The sequence below is a fragment of the Acinonyx jubatus genome, chromosome B2 (genome assembly GCF_027475565.1).
Source record: "Acinonyx jubatus isolate Ajub_Pintada_27869175 chromosome B2, VMU_Ajub_asm_v1.0, whole genome shotgun sequence".
NCBI classification, from domain to species: Eukaryota; Metazoa; Chordata; class Mammalia; order Carnivora; family Felidae; genus Acinonyx; species Acinonyx jubatus.
The window spans coordinates 57,154,938-57,162,682 of record NC_069385.1 but is presented as its reverse complement, the minus strand read 5'-3'; the positions used below and the strand labels follow the sequence as shown (position 1 = coordinate 57,162,682).

The 7,745-nt window shown below is 38.0% G+C and overlaps 1 non-coding gene across 1 annotated transcript; it reads right to left on the bottom strand.

Annotated features, from left to right (window-relative positions):
• Nucleotides 1-1,114: 1,114 nt before the first annotated feature.
• LOC113599034 (U6 spliceosomal RNA) lies at nucleotides 1,115-1,226 on the bottom strand. The gene has a single exon (XR_003419773.1). It is a non-coding gene; the product is annotated as a U6 spliceosomal RNA (small nuclear RNA).
• Between the last annotated feature and the right edge of the window lie 6,519 nt (nucleotides 1,227-7,745).

Genomic DNA, 7,745 nt, shown 5'->3' with positions numbered 1-7,745 from the left:
TTCTCCTCGAGGATTTTGATGGCTTCCTGTCTTACATGGAGGTCTTTCATCCATTTTGAGTTTATTTTTGTGTATGGTGTAAGAAAGTGGTCCAAGTTCATTCTTCTGCATGTCACTGTCCAGTTTTCCCAGCACCACTTGCTGAAGACACTGTCTTCATTCCATTGGATATTCTTTCCTGCTTTGTCAAAGATTAGTTGGCCATACATTTGTGGGTCCACTTCTGGGTTCTCTGTTCTGTTCCATTGATCTGAGTGTCTGTTCTTGTGCCAGTACCACAATGTCTTGATGATTACAGCTTTGTAGTATAGCTTGAAGTCTGGGATTGTGATGCCTCCTGCTTTGGTTTTCTTTTCCAAGATTGCTTTGGCTATTCGGGGTCTTTTCTGGTTCCATACAAATTTTAGGATTGTTTGTTCTAGGTCTGTGAAGAATGCTGGTGTTACTGTAATAGGGATTGCATTGAATATGTAGATTGCTTTGGGTAGTATCGACATTTTAACAATATTTGTTCTTCCTATCCAGAAGCATGGAATATTTTTCCTTTTTTGTGTGTGTGTCTTCTTCAATTTCTTTCATAGGCTTTCTATAGTTTTCAGTGTATAGATTTTTCACCTCTTTGGTTAGATTTATACCTAGGTATTTTATGGGTTTTGGTGCAACTGTAAATGGGATCAATTTCTTGATTTCTCTTTCTGTCACTTCATTGTTGGTGTATAGGAATGAAACCGATTTCAGTGCATTTATTTTATATCCTGCAACTTTGCTGAATTCATGAATCAGTTCTAGCAGTATTTTGGTGGAATCTTTAGGGTTTCCCATATAGAGTATCATGTCATCTGCGAACAGTGATGAATGATGAAGTGATTGACTTCCTCCTGGCCAATTTGGATGCCTTTTATTTCTTTGTGTTGTCTGACTGCAGAGGCTAAGACTTCCAATACTATGTTGAATAACAGTGGAGACAGTGGACATCCCTGTCTTGTTCTTGACCTTAGGGAGAAAGCTCTCAGTTTTTCCCCATATAGGATGATATTAGCATTGGGTCTTTCATATATGGCTTTTATGATCTAAAGGTATGTTCCCTCTATTCCTACTTTCTTGAGGGTTTTTATAAAAACGTGGAAGCTTCACGAATTTGCATGTCATCCTTGCACAGGGGCCATGCTATGCTAATCTTCTCTGTATCGTTCCAATTTTAGTATATGTGCTGCCAAAGTGAGCATGAACCGAATTCTACCACTGGCTTTCCTAGCTCTCCAGCTTGCAGATGGCAGATTGTGACTTCTAGGCTTCCATAACCACATCGGCCAGCTCCTACAATAAACTTCTTCTCTATCTATCCTTTTGGTTCTGTGCCTCTGGAGAACCCTAATACTCTTATAATATCTTGAATCTGAGGCTGAATTTAGACAGCATATATGAGGGTAAAGGTAGAGAGATGAACATGAGATGGTATTCTGGAAGCAAGGTAAGGTGAAACCCAGAGGCCTAGAAGTCTGGATGTGTCCTCTAAAATGCTGGAGGTCTCTGTACAAAGGGAACACAGTGGTTGGGGAAGAAGGACTAATAGGAACTAAGCCATTTTGCCAGCTTCATCATTTTGCCTATGACCAAGCCTTGGGATATTCCAATGTGGTATAATTGGACTATGTGTTCACTAACAGCTATACGTCAGTGGGGTTATCAAATAAGAGTGTATTTTTCCCATTTCTGCCTGCTGTTTGTATTATTTTTATGATGTAGGCTGAGATATTAATTTCAGTGAGGATAAACTATGAAAGAAAACTGCTCTAAACTCTCAGTGGCTTACAATAGTCAAAGTTCATTTCTTCCTGAAGCTTACTTGCCGATCATGGGTACATGCAGCTCTGCCCCACTGAGTCTTTACTCCTTCTGTCTAGGACTTCACCAATCAAGCAGAATGACAGAGGAAGGAGACTCATGGAGAACCACAGGCTGGTTCTTAAATCTCCTCCTCAGGAGTGATACATGGCACTCCTACTAACATTTCATTGGCCAAAGCAACTCACATGACCCTAAGTTCATGAGGGCAGGCATGTATAATCCTTCTATAGGAAGAGTTCTGAGGGACACAAATGGGACTACTTGAGAAAGAGTAATACCACTGTCCACAACACGTAAGCAGTGGGGCCTTATGGAAAGATTGCTGCCCTGAAAAGCTGAACATGCCCCTCTGTAGATTTTTGTTTGTTTGTTTCCTCCCTATTACAGCACTTTCTCTAAGAACTGCATCCTCCCTGACATTCATATCTTCCATCTTCTTTTTAGATGACTGGACCAGACACAAGCCCAGAAGCAAAGCTTAGATAGTGGAGAATTCTTGAATTCTACTGTAGAGTTTGGGTGGAGGTAACCACATTTATCTACATGCACCACAGAGAAAAAGCTGGCAGGTAAAGCAGATATAGCAAGACAACAGACTTAAGACTGTGGGGGGGGGGGGGGGGGATAAATGAGGTGTGGCCATCTTGCTCTTTGAAGGTATCCATTTATCATCTCCAGTCTATCTGAAGCTTCTCTATATTACTGAGATATGCCTCTTACCATTACTGAGGGATACCCCATACCATACGCTTTCTATAGCTTGTTTCATTTGAGCTACTTACTTTTTGAGTGGATTACAGCAACACAGCATGGTGGTCACGTACAGACTTTAGAGCTGAACTGACTAGTTAGAAGCATGACTGCATAGTTATGTGCAGCCTTGAGCAAACCACTTTGTCTGGGCCTCCTGTATAAAACAGGGATAATATCCATACATAATCTCATTGAGTGTCGTGAAGATGGAATGAGTCAATATGTATCAAAGAAGCAATATTAAAAAGTGAGCTATTATTACCATATTACTATTACAGCCAAAAAGTTCAGAATACTTTTTCTGAGATGTAGTTTCATAATTCTCAGCATCTACCTCACATGGTATCTCTTCCAGGACAGTTAATATTGATAAAGTTCCATGACATCTTCAAATTATTAGATTACGAAGCACTCCCATTTCTCCAAAATGACTATCTACACATGATCCAGATTCATCAAACACCTAATCACCCCAAATGTTCTCAGCACTGATACATCTGGACAAAGGAGAGAAGAAGATATATACCAACAACACTTGGCCAAAGTGTTCTTCACAGTGTTTTGCTGTTCTTTAGATGGTAGCTAAAAGATTTAGACAGGTATTCCAACGGCACAAAAGCATTCTGATTTATTAGCATTCTTTGAGATTATCACTCTTAAGAATTATCAGTCATATATAAGAATCCTTTGGGTTTTCTGCCTTTCCAGAATGGTCTCTAAATTGAATTTGTTCCAGGCATGCACATGCTCAAAACATATGGAAGAAAGAAAAAAAGGAACATTTTTCCAAAAGAGTCTTAAATTTTATTTCTAAAAGAAATATTTTCTTGCTATAAGATGTTTCTCAATATCCTCTCCTCCTGAATGAAAGAAAATAATTAATGGAATTTTTACCCTACTGATATTGGGTCAGAGTAAAAATTCAAATTTTTTTCTTGGACACATGGACTTAAATATTAAGTCTCTGTCCTTGGAGAACATGGATTCTTAATGGAAAAATAGGACAAGTCAATAGATGTTGTTTTAAATAAGTCTAAATAGCCATTGGTAATGCTACAAAGTAAGAAATTTTCCCCAAAGACCTTTAACTCTATCCATGTGTCTTTATTCAATTAATGCTCTTGGAAATATTTTTTTCTCCTTTCCCCATTCTGCTTTCCAAAGGCTCAGAGATCTCCTCCTGGCCCATCCCAGCATGTGTTATAGAAATGAAGTCTGCCAAACTTCTTTCAAGGAGGAGGTCTAGAACCCTTATGCAAGAGAAATATTTTTGGAAAAAGAAGTGTCAAGTAGTCACTTGGATATAAGAAGAGCTCTCTGGATATCTGTCCTACCTCTCCTTATCTGTAATCATCCAATCTGTCTCCAGATGATGCAAATCATTCCACAAACACAAATACTCCAACAGGCAGTCCCAGTTCCTTTGGCTCATATCCACAAAGGTGACTGATTACAAGCATGATGACAATGCTAGAAGATGATGTGAGCATTTATGAATTTGGATTGAACAGCACTCTGAAGTCAAAGACCCAAAGGACACAACCACAAGAGCTGTACATAATCATGCCAAGAAACACTGGGGTTTAAGCCTGTTTACAGAAGTCAGGAGAGATTCTACTATCACTGCTGAAAACCTTTATTCTATGCAGGATATAAAACCCCTGATTTCTGTTCTCACCTAAATCTTAAGAAGTACCTACCATATTCATGATGGGAGATGTTCATTCTGCCCTCAGGTTAACTTGGGACTTAAATTTGAATGTCACTGCAGCCCAACTGTATCCTTTAAATATGTTCATTTATTTACTTATCCAATAATTTCTTTGATGTTCAAATATCTTGAAATGAAAAGCAGAAATGAAGGCAGAATTTGAGCAGCGTTCACACAGGTGGACAGTTTAGGCTGAAAAATACATTCATACATACATCAAATGAACTTTTACAGGGGTGCCTGGGTGGTTCAGTTGGTTAATTGTTGGACTTTTGGTTTCAGCTCAGGTCATGATCTCACAGTTTGTGAGTTCAAGCCCCATGTTGGGCTCCGTGCTGCTGGTTCAGAGCCTGCTTGGGATTCTTTCTTTGTATCCTTCTCTCTGTGCCCCTCCTTGGCACATTCTCTCTCTCTCTCTCTCTCTCTCAAAATAAATAGATAAACTTAAATGAACTTTTACACAGCTGAGCTAGCACACATTACACATCACCTGTGAAGTGAACACTGACCAAATAATGGATATTCGCAGCAAGTATCATTCTTCTTTTGAAATAAAGATAAAACCAGATAGTTTTATTTTTTTAACGTTTATTTATATTTGAGACAGAGAGAGACAGAGCATGAAGGGGGGAGGGTGAGAGAGAGGGAGACACAGAATCTGAAACAGGCTCCAGGCTCTGAGCTGTCAGCACAGAGCCCGATGCGGGGCTCGAACTCACGGACCGCAAGATCATGACCTGGGCCGAAGTCGGCCGCTTAACCGACTGAGCCACCCAGGCGCCCCAAACCAGATAGTTTTAAATCCATGTAATGGCCCAAATATTATGCTAATGTATGGTTAGGATATGTAATCCAAATGCTTCTGAATATAAATTCTATGTTATTCATGTCATTGAGGCCTGAATGATTCTAGAGTTATTTTCATAATTCTTTGTCTTTGCCAAAAACATCTTACCTATAAGAAAATCAATCAAGGACGAAACTCTAAGTGAAAACTTTAGGTGCTACACAACCAGCAGAACAGTGAGGCAAAGATAGCTAAGAGAGAAAAAGCAACAGAAACAGAATAGCTTTGGAAGTCCAAGGGACACACTGAAAGTCATATCCAGAAATTCCTCACATTCTAATTTGATTTCCAAGAAGAGCAATAGTTATGACACTACTAGTGGTCTAGTTGAAAGGGCAAAATCAAGTCCTAACACAATCCCAGATCATTAAGGCTCAGTAATGATATCTCTAAAGATATTTCTCTCTTGGTCTCTCTCTCTCACTGTCACACACACACACACACACGCACACACACACAATAAAGCTACATGGGGGAAACAAATAGAGATGCACATACGTACATAAAATGTTCACCAGAAATCATATTCTGTTTTTTTTCTTTCTTGCTATACAACTTTCATAGTATCACTTGCTTAATTGTTTTAAGAAACCTTACATACATTTTGTAAATGAAAGTCATATAACAAAAATACTGGTATAATAACTCTTGAATCTGAAAGGGTAAAATTCTAGGCTATTTTCTTGCAGGAGTGTTGTTTCTTAGACATTGCTTCTCGGTTATTCAATTAAACTAGAAGGCAGAAAAGCACCCCATGCAGCACTTACTCTTGCCCTCCTCCTGTATCCAAGTGAGCCTGGATATGCCAAGTTTCTGAGCAATTGATTCAGAACCAATTTGTGGCAAACAAATGCTCTCCCGCTACTGAGAGTGGAAAGATCTCTCCATGCACTTTTGTCTAGACAGTCTTGACTACAGGAATATAATGTGTTTGCTGGCCCTCCAGTGATTTATTAAATGCCAAATCCATACAGCACAGGCACTAAAGCTTAAGAAATGGAAAAATAGCTTACCCAGTGGAGTTGTAATGACTTATTAAGATTATGTTGGCAGAAAGACTTATAACAGTATCAATAAATAATAGCGATCTATCAAATAACTTTGGTTGAAATGGTAATGTTTAGAAATATCCCATTTAAGGTGGGTGAAATGCACCCACTGGGGATTAGTGGCATGGAAAATATTCCGTGCAGTGATGTGAAAGAAACTCAGGCCCGCTACAGCAATTCTGCTTGGAATTTCAGTCACCTTTAAAAAATAAAAAGTAAAGCTAAACCCTCAACTAAAACTCTAGTTAAAAAAAAAAAAATGCACTGGCTAAAATCTGACCAAGAAAACACAGCGCCTTTTGTTTTGACAATGAGAAAACTCGTAGATTCTCTTCATTTTTATTTCACAAATAAAAAATGAGATACTTATCATTTTTCATTATCATTCATATTTTTAATATTTTCCTTTGATAATCCAATTAAAAACAGACTTTCCTGAATTCCCTAACCAAATGTTCAATGCCAGTAGATATATCAAAGAATTATGATAGAAGGAGAGTAAGAAAGATAGAAAAAACTTGTTTCATGTTGAAAAGAAAAATCTCATTTGGTAATAGAAATACCTTTTGATGGATGTTTGCTAAATAAAACTTTTCCATATCGTCAGAGTCAAGGTATCGCGTTAACAGATATTTCTCACGTAAGCTCAGCTGTACAGCAATGAGAAATTTTTTAACTATTTCTTTGCAAATCATAAGATATACTTTCAAAAGGCCACATATTATATGTGAAACATTATGGTCCTTTCAGCAATAGAGATTATTCATGAAGAGTAACTATTACTAATCTCTCATTTATAACACTATGAAAAGCACCAGAGCCAGGAAAATAGATGTTTATTCATTTTCTTTGGGAGATATTATGCAGCAATAATCTAAAAATCCATTAATCTTTAGAAAAAAATGTTCTTTTTGATCAAGTTGATGCAGCTAATGCAATTTTCTCAAAAATAACGTATGATTGATTTTCCCAAATTGTTCTTTTTAATATTTAAACATTCATTATACCCAAAAAATTGTAATGAGATATCTGACAGCTATGAGATGTATGTTATTTCCCTGAAGTTCTTCAGATTCTTCTCACAGAAGAAAAAGAGCAAGCTGTTGGAGTGCCTTCCCTACTGTCATTTCCTGGTGCTCGTCCACCAGCAGCCCCACTGGGAGCACATGACTGCAAGACCTGACCCCAGCTGTGTTTAGTGAGTATGTACTAGGTGACAGGCACAGGGCACTTAGGAAATTGTTATTTATTTTATTTGCTATTCCCAAAAGAGAGCATTTAAGAGGTGACACTCAATGAGGTTAAGAATGTTTTCTAAGTTCACATTGATTATTGAGTGAACCAAAATTAACAATCACACCAGGCTCCAGAGTCTGTGGCTTCCAGAGCTCCTTCCCCACAAAATTAAATCTGACCAACTTCAGGGCTTTGAAAACAGGAAAAGTATGTTGATTCAGGTATTTCATTTTTTATTTTTTTTAGTGTTTTATTTATTTATTTTGAGATAGAGATAGCAGAAGAGGTGCAGAGAGGGAGG